Consider the following 13,911-nt stretch of genomic DNA (forward strand, 5'->3'; position numbering starts at 1 on the left):
TAGTGATTGCGCATGCGCATATTTGCGTTCAAACCAAAACCGTTAGGTGACCGGGTCAAATTCTCGCGTTTGAACATCGACGTTACTGGTTTGAACGGGGTCAGGGGTCGATTAAAAAAACGTACCATTTAATCAGATATCGTATCACAGCAGTTTATTGCGTACAGGTTTGCCAGTGACTAACCGCTGTTTAGACAAGTTACAGTAAGTGGTATAATATAAGTAACCTTTAAAAGGGAAACAAAAATGCAAAGAAATACGCAAAAGTTGCAGACCATGTCCCTTTAACGATCTTCAGTAAGTTATGTTTTGTATCCCTTCGAGATTAAATTTCCCCAATAGCTATTATCAAGCTTTAAGGTCACCATAAACCCTCGTGACAGACAGACAGACAGACAGACAGACAGACAGACAGACAGACAGACAGACAGACAGACAGACAGACAGACAGACAGACACAGACACAGACAGAAACACATACATACACACCCTCCTTGCTCAGTGTTTTAGTAAACCGATTTCTAAGTTGAGGCCCTATTGACAGAGACCATATATATAATATATATGTATATTGAACACATATTGCCTGGCCATGAGGGCTATAGCACCCGTTTATTACACCCGAGGGACTGTGAGTTACCGGAATCATGTGATTCTGGGACGGTAACTCACAGTCACGAGGGGGTAATGAACGGGTACTATAGCCTGAATATAGGCCAGGCAATATGTGTTTTATAATATACCTCATGCTGTGAACTCGCGGTGGCAGACGACATCCTCAGAAGCTGCCATTTTGACCTGCTGTGAACTCGTGGTGGTCACGTGACCATGTAATAGTTGATGGAACTATTTCCCTAGGGAAATAGTCATTATATTTTCCTATCACGTGACTGATTCTAGCGAATCGTGGCACAGCATTATCACTAGGTAGGCTAGAGAAGCTTCGACCTCGGGAAATAGCATGTGATTCTGGTAACTCACAGTCTCTCGGGTGTAATAAACGGGTGCTATAGCCCTCATGGCCAGGCAATATGTGTTCATTATATATATATATATATATATATATATATATATATATATATATATATATATATATATATATATATATATATATATATATATATATATATATATATATGTGTGTGTGTTTATGTCTGTCTGTCTGTCTGTCTGTCTGTCTGTCTGTGTTTGTGTGTCTCTCTCTATGTGTGTGTGTGTGTGTGTGTGTCTCCCTGTGTGTGTAATTTGTTTTCAGCCAAATTGATGTGTATTGTTAGTGTAATTGTCGACTATTAGCACCAAATGATTACACTTCAGTCAACCACACACCACAAATGAATTTGTAGGTTGTCTGAATTACATGTACTTAAGTTATAAGATATTTCTACAATACTTCTCCAAATCAATGAATCGGCTGAGAAGTGCAGAGTTACACAGTTCCTATGCTGGTTCTAAAACTACCGTTGTTGTCTTTTTTTTTCAGGTGGTCAGAGAGCCAAGCGGTCGACCAGTTTCTTGCTGACAAACCAGACGTAGTACTGAAGAGCATACCGTGGGCACAAACCCCTACAGCCTACATCATAAAGCCATAGATGTCAAATAAAAGTATATCTCACTGTTTCCATGGCAACACTGGGATAACCATAAAGAATTCTATGAACTATGACCATGAATAATCAAGTTGTTCTGACGGACAACGGCGATTATTGGAAATAAGGTTTTACGCTTGGTTTATTTTTAGGGATATTATTACCAATGTCATCATCTCTCTTTAAGACTTGATCCATTTCAATGCACACGTCAGAAGAGTTGGCCTAGAGGCGTATATTATGGAGTGGCGTTTAGAGAAAGTATATAAACAAACAAACAAACAAACAAACAAACAAACAAACAAACAAACAAACACACACACACACACACACACACAAAAAAAAAAACTAACTAACTCACATCACACCCATCGCCCGCCCATCCATCTATTTATCCATCCACCCCCTACCCACTCAACCAACCATACCTACCAATTTAGTACCTACGTACATACCTACCTACATGGTATGTAATCACACACACACACACACACACACACACACACACACACACACACACACACACACACACACACACCGTGCACATGTTACATACTCAGGTTTGTTTTCATTGTCTCAGAAATCGTAATAATTCACACACACACACACACACACACACACACACACACACACACACACATCTAACATACTCAGGTTTGTTTTCATTGTCTCAGAAATCGTAATTTACAGATTATAAATACCACATAACATAATACATTTGATGATGCTATGGTTGAAATATAAAAGCACATATGAAAAGGAAATATTCGACGTTTATTTATCGAGTCTTTTTAAAATGAATAATCAACTCTATGCAATACAAATGCAAACTCTTTCAAAGATACTATGCTATTGATATATCATTCTTACCATCCATTCCCTGATATTGTATTCACGTATTGTATATAAATACGTATTCAGCATTAAAACTCAATGATACTACAATATTTAATTTAGTAAGTGCGTCTAATTTCTTGCAGCTTTCTCCCCGGCGACACACACCTATTGTTCAACACTATCTGTCCTTAGAATTCATGTCACCTTAGAGGTTTTTGATATCGCCATCGGTACATTGTATGAAATTAGGAAGACCTCGTCTAGAGAATTTGAAAGCCGTGAAATATTGTTATCTTGTCAACAGGGCAATTCATGAGTTGGTCATTCTGTAGGCGGTTTATAAATAATTTAGATATGTATACACTGTCCGTACGGAAAGCTTCTCTCTAGCTTTGAAACAGAGGTAGGACGCGAGTCTACGTCCTGCTAGTACTCCCACCTATTAATGGTTATTTATCTCAAATCTTCTTTCCAATCTGGATAATTTAGGAAAAAATACTACTCAAATGAATTCTACGACAGTGGCATAATTGATCATTAGTTTGTGTCTTAATTGTCATAGCTTGGTGAAACCACTGTTGTACAATTCATTTGAGTATTTATTCATCCTAAGTTGATCAAATCAATACACACATTGTGTAAAATGTTCCATCTCCACCAGTATCATCTAGAATACATAGTTGTGGATACTGACAGAGTAAAGCAGAACCTACGTAATCCATATAGTATGAAGAGACCTCGAGTACTGTGCTGGAATAAACAATGAATTCTAAATCTGGGTTTTTGTTTGGCCACAGACAATGTGGTTTGGCTTGGAGCTTTGGATTTTAGAGATATCTAGTGGAATCACACAATGTGTATACTTGTTGATAATCAATGTTCCCATGGATACACAATAGACATGTATCGAATAAAGGAAGTGTCAAATCTGAAGGTTGGGTAGTTATGTTGCTTTGAAGGAAACAAACTGTTTGCTCTATGACTGAACTAACTCATTGGAGTTGTGAGTAACACCTTGTATAATTACTCCAAGGTAACGTACACCTAGTATAGAACGATCAACGCGTAAGCTTAATGTTCCAACCATGCAACAACCCAGGGCAAAACAGTCCCTCATAGATATGGTACAACGTTAGCTCTTTGCCTGAATATTAACGAACCAGTATCTCAAAATCTTACAATGTAGGTGTATTTTTTAAATTGCAATTATTGTAGGAAATTTGTCTTGCTGGACTTATGATTGACCGTATCACAAAATGTACTAGAACATGCAACACAGATTACATGTATAAAATTAAAATTCAAAATAAAAAGTTTGATATTGTATGTATGTATGTATGTATGTATGTATGTATGTATGTATGTATGTATGTATGTATGTATGTATGTATGTATGTATGTATGTGTGTGTATGTATGTATGTATCTATGTATCTATGTATCTATGTACGTACATACGTATGTACGTGTGTGTGCCTGTCTGTCTGTCTGTCTGTCTGTCTGTCTGTCTGTCTGTCTAATAAATGTCATTACACCCGTTGTGCGTTTTAATATTGTCCGTGTTGGCATACTATTTCCAAACATCATGGATGTTCACATCAGTCATTTTATTACGTAAAACATATCCCTTTGAGAGTTCCGAAATGATTCCAAACTCTTAAAAATGTGCATCGTCCTTTGCTATATATAGGTAGATTGAAAGGAAACATGAAATCGATAGTAACAATAGCTATTGTCAAAAATAAATAAATCTGACTTAATTGACCGTTACTTGTCATCGTAAACGGTGTAGGTACCAGCTTATAGTCAATGCTTGCAGATCGAAAACTAAACATATACCATAACAAATAACTGCCACTTTCATATGTTTCAGAAAAGAAAAGAAAATACGCTGAACAGAATATGAAGATAATTATAAATCATGACAGCACAGACATTTGCGAATTAACAATGATGATATATGTATGTATGTATGTATGTATGTATGTATGTATGTATGTATGTATGTATGTATGTATGTATGTATGTATGTATGTATGTATGTATGTATGCATTCATGCATGTATTTATTTATTTATCTATATTTGTTTATTAATCTTTCATATACAGACACCATTTCAGTGCATTAGCAATATTGTAACCCCCAACTCCTTCAAAATTTCAAAATTTTGGCTAAAAATCACATGAAATTGTACAAAATTGGAACACACCAAGGGATGTATCTATCAGTACATGTATACTAAATCAACTGAACTAATCATATATGGAGTTTATTTCTTTCTCTAAATGCCAAAGTGCTCATAATATTCACAATTGTGACCCCCACTCCATCAAAATTTCAACATTTTGGACAAAAATCACATGAAATTATACAATATTGTAACACACAGGCACCAAGGTATATATCTATCAGTACATATGATAAATTAACCGAACTATTCATGTGCAGAGTTTAGTTATTTCTCCAAAAGCCAAAGTAGTCATAGCATTCAAAATTATGACCCCACCCCCACCCCTCCAAATTTCAACATTTTTGGACAAAACTTCATATTAAAATCCATAATATTGGGACACATAGGCACCAGGGATGGTTGTCAGTACATAATTATGTGTGATAAATCAACACATTAGGGCCTAGCTCATCAATAGTTCAATGTAGGATAAACAGCTAAAAACTTTTAGTGAACCCCCCCCCTCTAACTTAATTGGCCAAAATTGAAAATGTCCATCCAATTTCAAATCAGTATGTAGTAATGCTATGAATACAAAGCCAGTATGTAGCACAGACAAGAATAGATTCTTGTCTGTGTATGTAGTTAGAAAACAGTTCTTTTGTTGACACTTTATTTTAGTGCTGTGCTATAGTTAAAATTCTTCCATTTCTCAATTTGGGGAAATTTGTAAAAATAAATAATTGTATGTTTAGGGATACAAACAGACCCATTAAAAGTAAAATCGTTTCTGTAGGATGGGCGCTACTAGACAGGCAAAAAAACCACCCCAAAAGTAAAAGAATTTAGATTTTCATCCTACATTGAAATATATATTGATCTCGCACCTTATATCTCCATTGTTGAAACAATGTTGATTTCATGTAAGGAAAATGCTAGTTGTTATTGCGGAGTGTGGTCACTATGAAAAATAGGAAATAACTCATCAAATTGAACTATAAATGATACTATCATTAGCTGCATGTTGATCCATTGAACTCGGCACCCAGTATATATATGTACCTCTAGCTCTGCATATGTGGCACTGCACTGTGAGGAACCAAAAGCTGCAATGTATGCTATAAATTAGATGTATTTATTGATTTTGAGTACAAAAATACATGTGGAACCCCTCATTGAAACCTTTATAGTAACGTTGCCATGGATACTTCTTTTACGGCAAGACAATGTAAATAGTTTTTATACAACTTGTATAATTTGTTGCAATTTGAACTGTATGCTTTACTATAATTTATAAACACTCGACTCACTCGAGTCAATGTGACTATATATATAATAGTACCATAGTTGGTGATGCGAGACATATGAAAAGTAAATCTATTTTTGGTTGAATACATCTACTGAAAAACAAACTATATTCATTAAAATTCATTGGCAGGACGTTACTTTACTGATACAGGGATGTATAATGTCTGGGGTTCTATTGCGAATGACTTCATGTGTCGGAAATTCTAGTCCTAGCACAGGGGACGCAGGAATCGTGTGACAAACAAAACAAAACAAACAATAATAGTGATGGGTATAGAAAAAACAACATATCTAGTATACCCCCATGAGTATCTGTTTATTTGCTGGTTTATTTAATTATTTTATTTGTCCCTATACTTTTCGTTCGTTTGCTTGTTCATTTGTCACTCACTCACTCACTCACTCACTCACTCACTCACTCACTCGCTCGCTCGCTCGCTCGCTCGCTCGTTCGTTCGTTTGTTTGTTTGTTTGTTTGATTATTTGTTTGTTTTGTTTGTCACACGATTCCTGGGTCCCCTGTGGTCCTATAGACCCCTAGCCCACTAATTACTAAGAAAGTAGCGGCGGAAAACAGATAAAATGCTAAATGATGTGTCAACAAATAAAATGGCAATTTGCTTCGCAAAACATCTTCAGTGTGCTAGGGAAGTTTTGAAAAACTTTGCGTAGTCCGATGATTTTATGTTTTGCTTCTATGGTACCTGAGAGTTGATTGTTTACGTACATTTGAATAATGTTTTTGTTGCAATTTTTTCGCCATTGTTGTGTTTCACGTTTATTGCGGAAAATGATCAAATGCCAAAGATAATTTTATAGTGATCAATATGTCACCTTCTCACGTCAAAAAGCCCACACTGGCAAAACCCGTCACCGGTATTAAAATGATATTCATGACAGTATAACTTCCTCTGTAGAGATGGAAGGTGTGAATGGTGTGAATGGTGTGTGGGCCACGTTTCCAGACCGGCAATATACGTAGGGAACTGTGGCCGGTTGATGATACATTTCATCAAGTCTAAAATTTATAAAACAGCTCCTCTTTAAGTCATGCATGGTAGCAAAACTAATTTTCTTCGCAAGGACTTTTGAAACTCACTTATACGAGATTACGTTCCGTTCAGCCCCTAAATCTCCAAGTGCTCGAAAAACATCGGCTAACACAAGTGCTAATTAGCGACACAAATGAAGAGGGCGGTAAGGTTTGAAGTCACGCGTGGCGACGCTTCAAATACTTGAATGTTGCGATTGATCAATGTATTTAGCACATCATGCAAATATAGTTAATCGTGATGAACGAAAGTAGTATGCACTGGCAAGTCGGTGAAAACTAAATTGTATCTTTCACGGTAAATCACGAACAGAAAATGGTTCGGAATATGGGCATCGATACTTGACCGTGTTTTAGGGAAGGAACGGAAACTGTTACACAGTCAAGTCTCTTGGTTAAATTTTGGTCATACCCGAGGACGTTTTGACCCGGGGACGTTATGACTGGTAAGCACGGTCAGAGGTCAATTTTGACCTAACTGCTGAGGTTGTAGACAACAGCTGGCGAACGTACTGAGCCACACATTACATTGAGATCTTAGTGAAGGGTCTTAGTGTACTGACATAGATTTAGGCAAGTTTTAACTAAATTTTCACAATGGCATATGTAGAAGATGCCTTTTCTGCCATCACCAAATTGACTGTCGACTGCCAGCCATGTTTCGATTTGTTTGATCATAGACCATGAGTCGTTGTACTTCTATGGTCTGACTTTGAATTCAAGCTTCAAGTTCATTGAAGAAGGTGAGAGTGACAGCTTGTATCAATACTATCATTTTTCATGAGATGTGACGGAGTGTGCTTGGGCTAGTAAATTCTACTGTTATTTGAAACTGCAAACTATAAACCTTCATGCACAAAAAAGTACATTTCTTCATTTAGTGCATGGAAGTATAACCACAGCACAGGGAGCTCAGGCTGTTAGTTTTGGTTACAAATACAAACAAAACACAAACACAAACAAGTAAGTAAGTAAACAAACAAACAAACAAACAAACTCACACACACAAACAAACACCCTAGGGTGATTTCCAATGGTGTACATTGTGGGGGTGGGGGTAGTGTTTGTTTGTTCGTTGGTTTGTTGTTGTTTACTCATGTATGTATCTACTCATTTGTCAGTTTAATTGTTTTTGTTTGTGTGTTTACTTACTTACTTGTTTGTTTGTTTGTGTTTTGTTTGTTTGTTTACTTGTTTGTATTTGTAACCGAAACTAACTGAGCCTGAGCTCCCTGTGGTATAACCCCAGTGGCTAAATACTCGGTGATAGCAAACTGCTTCCATACTTTCCCACGCTAGTCATGTATGTAGCAAGACTCTGTGTCTGCATAGACCCTCCACCCTGGTGTCTGCATAGACCCTCCACCCTGCTGGTGTCTGTGGTGTTACAAATGTTTATTTACATACTGAATTGTCACGTTTTGTTTTAGGATATTTTGAATAGACAATGATAATCCCATAAATAGTGGAGAGGCTCCTCTATTGTCTTTTTTCATCTTAATAGAATGATGTCTTCACAGCTAGCTAGAATAGACAATGGGATACTTTTTACTTCACTGTTTCTATTCTCCTTGAAACTTGTACTCACACAAAAAAATACAAACAGAAAGGTGTGAAATACTAAATAGGCATTTTATAGTACAGACAGAACAGTTGTTACTGGTATGTGTATCACTGTACACACATATATTATTGGGGTTTTTTCTTAGTTGATGCATAGAGTATGCATAGAGTACTGAAAGATGTGTTTGTATGCATGTCAACTGGCTGTCAAACTAATTCTTCATTGTGGGGTTGATTCATCTTTTTTTTTTGTATATGTAGTGCAATTGCGAACAATAGCCACTTCAGGAATAAATGAAAAAGATATCTCCTAATTGACCAAGCAAATTGGTTCGCTGAGCTGCTCAGAATAACAAAAAGGGTAAGACGGCAAGGAATTTAAGAACAATTACAGAAAAATGGACATAAACTGGTTTAAAAAATACAACAACAGGTTTTCACCCTACACTTTATGAAAGGTGTAGATTGTACTACTATCTTGAATCGATACATTTGAACACTGTTTTTCCATGAGTCCAGACAGAGATCCTCATGTAAGTTTAGACAATCAATCAATTTGTTTGCTGCATAAAAGTCAGAGTTACATTAAAAAGCATCTTTTAGTATGACCAGATTAATATCACACAAGTTTGTAAATTTTAACATTGTTAATTATACTAAGGTACACTGCTGATGGAAATACAGTAATGCATGAATGTTGCCTTTGATATGTGAAATCCTCACAAGAACTCATGAAGATAATGATAAACCATCTAAAGGAAAATCAAAATACCACCAGAAGAAAATGCAAATGTGCACAAACACAGAATTTTTGAAGACAGGCAGAAAAAAGGAAGTATTCTATTGGAGATAAAAGTAAGTTTGTTGAGTTCAAAGACTTTTTACACTGTACATAAATTAGTAATAATAATAATAATAATAGCACTTATAAAGTGCCATATATCCTAAAAGTTCATAGGTGCTGAAACACTACAAAAGCGACAAAAACTACTAGTGGAAAACATACTAAGAGAGTCTCAATGTTCACCGAGAATTTAAAGAGTCCCATGTAATAAAAGTCACTAATGTTACACAAGAATCACTGGTAAAAAGTACTTGTGATAGCAAAAAGTCACTTCTAGAAGTCACTAATGATAAATAAGAATCACTGGTAAAAAGTCACTAGAAAGTGTCACCTGTAATAAAAGTAAAATAAAATATTAAAGAAAAGTCACTTATGTTAAAAATGCTTTTCTGAACAGGTGAGTCTTCACTTTGGTTTTAAAACAAGAAAGTTCATCACACTGTCTGATGTAGATTGTTCCGTAAGACTCAGTGATGCAGCATTGGAGAAAGCACGTTTCCCATACGATGATTTTACCGGATTAATTTTGACAAGTAGCTTGGACTTAGCTTTTGTAGTTTTACTACATAACCTAGAAACCAACAGTTTAACTTTTCAACACAATGGTGACTATGGTGACCTTACAGCTGACCTGACTCAGGTCATCACAGAACTTGATGACAACAAACATACAAATGAAATGCTGCACACTAAAATTAGTATACATACTAATAAACTGTCATGTCAATGACGGTAACTGAAATAGCAAAAACCATGAAGTGATTACCCCAACCACATCAAATGTACAGATATTCTGTATATTTTAAATGTAAACTTGCACTTATGGAACAAGTGAAAGATATTACAGTAAATCACCCTAGGAAAAGGACTCGAAACAGTAAAACAGACTGAAAAGTACCATATACATCACAATTTATTGAGTATCTGAATGTTTTGCAGACATATTAGTTACTCTGCCCTGAAATTAGGGCTACAGCAATCAATCCAGTGTCCTTGCACTTCAGAATAATAACTGACATACACCATAGACCATCAGTATATGTGCATACACACAATACCTTTTGTAGCAGTACTTATCCTGTACTACACCCTCTATTCATCATTTGTCTGTCACGTTATGAAAATAGTGAGGACAATGCACCTGTACTCTATAGCCCCATTCAGATAGCTCAAACATGCAGACTGTAAACAAACAAAAAGTTGGTCGTGAAGCCCCTATAGAAGATGCTTGAAGGTGAATTGAAAGGACTGTATAAAGGGAAATTAGACACGTGCACTTCACTGGTATTTTGTGTCATGTTTATCTGTACATGTATAATGTATGGTTTGGTGTTAAGTCTTCATTTCAGTAAGAACACAAATTAAATCATAATACTGTGTAATTTATCATATCACAACTTCATTATTTCTAGTGAGGCAGGGGTAAGGATGGCAAATGTGGTAAAAATCAATGAACATAAAATATTGAACTGACAAGGGCATGCATGTACATGTTTGTATTATATACAATTTTATTAACGTGTACTCATATACTCCAATGGTAAAAAGAGAGGTCTTACTCTACAAATACACAAGAATGTTCATCCACCCTCACAGGCATTGATCCCCCCCCCCCCCACATACATACATACATACATGATACATACATACATTATTTTAACATACATACATATTATATACGTACATACATACATACATACACACACACACACATACATACATACATACATACATACATGCATACATGCATACATACATACATACATACATACATACATACATACATGAACAAGCCGAAAAAAGCAATTCAGTGTTCTACCCGAGGGTTTTTTGAGGGGTGCAGCACCCCTCTGTTTGCATGGGCCGCCCCTCTGCTTGCAGGGCTGTACATTAATTTATATGTACCATTTATACAAGTTCACGCGAGTTCATCACTTGTGGCAGGCATACTGAGCTCTAAGTAGTGTATTCTAGTGTCCTTGAGGACAAGGAAGGTCAATCAGGAAAAATAAGAATTATTGCCGGTGACTCCCCTCATATATCAATAGTGAAGAAATTCACGACAAACAACTTAGGACAATGGATGGATTTACAGAAATCTATCAAGTGTGTCAAAACTAAGAGGCACACCCTACCATAGAAATGACCCAAGTAAGTAAATGAGTGAGTGAGTGTGACTTTATAGTCTAGTTCCTGACGATCATGTTCCAGTTACCTTCTTAATTCACATGTCAGGGTTCTCCACAATTTTGAAAAATAAAGGGCTGGCTAATTTGCATATTAATTCGCATATCATTAGCATATTTTTCAGATCATAATATTATAGAGTGAAAAAATGTTTTCAACAGCAAAGGCCTGCAATTAGTTAAATTCCTATTTTATCAATTCAGCAAACTTGAATACACAGAAATTTGTTCAGATCAACAATTTCCAAAACTTTAACATAATTGATGATTTCAGGAGAGAGATTGACAAATATATATAACTTTGATGACATTGGCAAGCATGTTTTACACACAGTACACATGGTTGATCCATGCACCTATAGGCTACCAGCAGTTAGTTTTTAGCACAACTGAGGTTCAGTAGTACTACAGGGATCGCCCAGCGTGTGTGTGTGTGTGTGTGTGTGTGATATCAGGGTGCACGTGTCTCATAAACCTACTTGATTTAACGCTTATTTAATGAGTCATATGCATAATTAACGATTTTCAGTACTTAGGGTATATCTTAAGAATGCATATTTCAAATTCAATATAATTTGTTACATACTTCAAATATAAGTAATCACACATGTTCTAAAAAGCTTGATGATGTAGCTTTTAGTTTTAATGAGTTATATGCATAATTAACAACTTTCAGTAAAAAGGCTATATCTTCAAAATGCACTCTGTCCCAGAAGGGATGGTTTCAAACACCTCTTTTCTGATAAAAAAGGCTTAGCAGTTTATCCTATCACAACAAAGGATGTGTCAATGTGGATCTACAGACGAGAAGGTTGTGTGGTTTTAGTCATGAAATTGTAAAGTATATTAAAGGTGGGGGCAATGACAACTACCTGACAGTAAGGTGTGGCAGATTTTACTGTTTATTCATAAACTTTTCATTTGTCATTTTTTGTGGGTCAAATTATTTAGACTAGGTTATTCATGGTAACTTTTTATCGGTCTTATGTTCAATATACAATAAACTTGAGTCCTGTGTTATTACAAGTGAAGGCCTTACTGATTATTTCCAATGTACCATTTGCATGCGCCAGGGCTGCATGTATGTTGTTTTCTCTTTTTAAAAAATGATTTGGCAGCCTACATTAATAATGTTAGGTGTGAAGGTATCTTTGTAGATGAAGAATTGCAAAATTTGAACATTTTAATGTATGCTGATGATATAGCTGGCTATTCGTATTCAAAAGCAAATAAATAAACTTCAACTCTTTTGTTCTCATTGAGGTATGAACAAAAAATTTACGAAACACACAGATTGTAGTTTTTAGGAGGGGTGGTTATTTAAGGAGATAACATTGGGTTTTATGCGAGTCAGTGCATTGATGTTGTACCCCAATGTCAATACCTTAGATTAATCATTTCGTCAAGACTTAGCTGGAATCCAACCAAACAAAATCAAGCTACACCAAGGGAAAAAGGCAATGTTCCAGCTGAATGTTTTAATTCGCTAAATAGGAGGGCTTTTTCTTATAGACGCCTTTAAATTGTTTGATACTATTGTAGCCTAGATATTATTGTATAGTAGCAAAATCTCTCGTTTTGAATATTCACCACAGATCGAACAGGTACATTTCCAGCTTTGTAAATTTTTGCTTTGTGTGAATAGGAACACACACACCCACACACACACATATATATATAGACTAGATTTTCTGCCAAATATTTTGACACAGTTGGCCCCAGCAACCATGGCAACAGCACACCCTTAAGTGCCCAAGGCTCTGAGCATTGCGTGTGTCTCATCAAAAGGTAAATGCTAATTTAAACCTTTATAACAAAGAGTGTACAGTGTTTGCTGTACAACAGTGACCATGTCATTGATTTATTGGTGGTTGACATTGTGGAATTTCATTGACTATCGGCAGGTGGACATGTCCACGTGGTACAATGTGTATTACCGCCAAAAAGAAATAATAGTTTGCACACTTGTATGTGAGAGAGAATCCTAATAGTTCTACCCAAGGCCATGCTTGAAAACTAGCAACTTGTGTGATTGTGATGATATGGTTTACGGGTCTCAAACCAAATTATACTGAAATCAGAAAGGACTGTAAATTAAGTGGTTTTTGTAGCTGTCTTTAGCCAAATAAAAGCACCATAATATTTAGCACAACTGAACTGATATCCAGTAGTGCTATAGGCATGGTGAAATGTCTGTTTGTGTGTGTGTGTGTGTGTGTGTGTGTGTGTGTGTGTGTGTGTGTGTGTGTGTGTGTGTGTGTGAAAGACTTAAAAAAAAGTAAAACATCACTGGATATTGCCTTGGTATTAGGTGGGGTATTACTTTGGGTGTCTAGGTGGGAAATTATTCAAATGGGAATGAC

This window comes from Glandiceps talaboti, chromosome 6 (genome assembly GCF_964340395.1).
Source record: "Glandiceps talaboti chromosome 6, keGlaTala1.1, whole genome shotgun sequence".
Lineage (NCBI taxonomy): Eukaryota > Metazoa > Hemichordata > Enteropneusta > Spengelidae > Glandiceps > Glandiceps talaboti.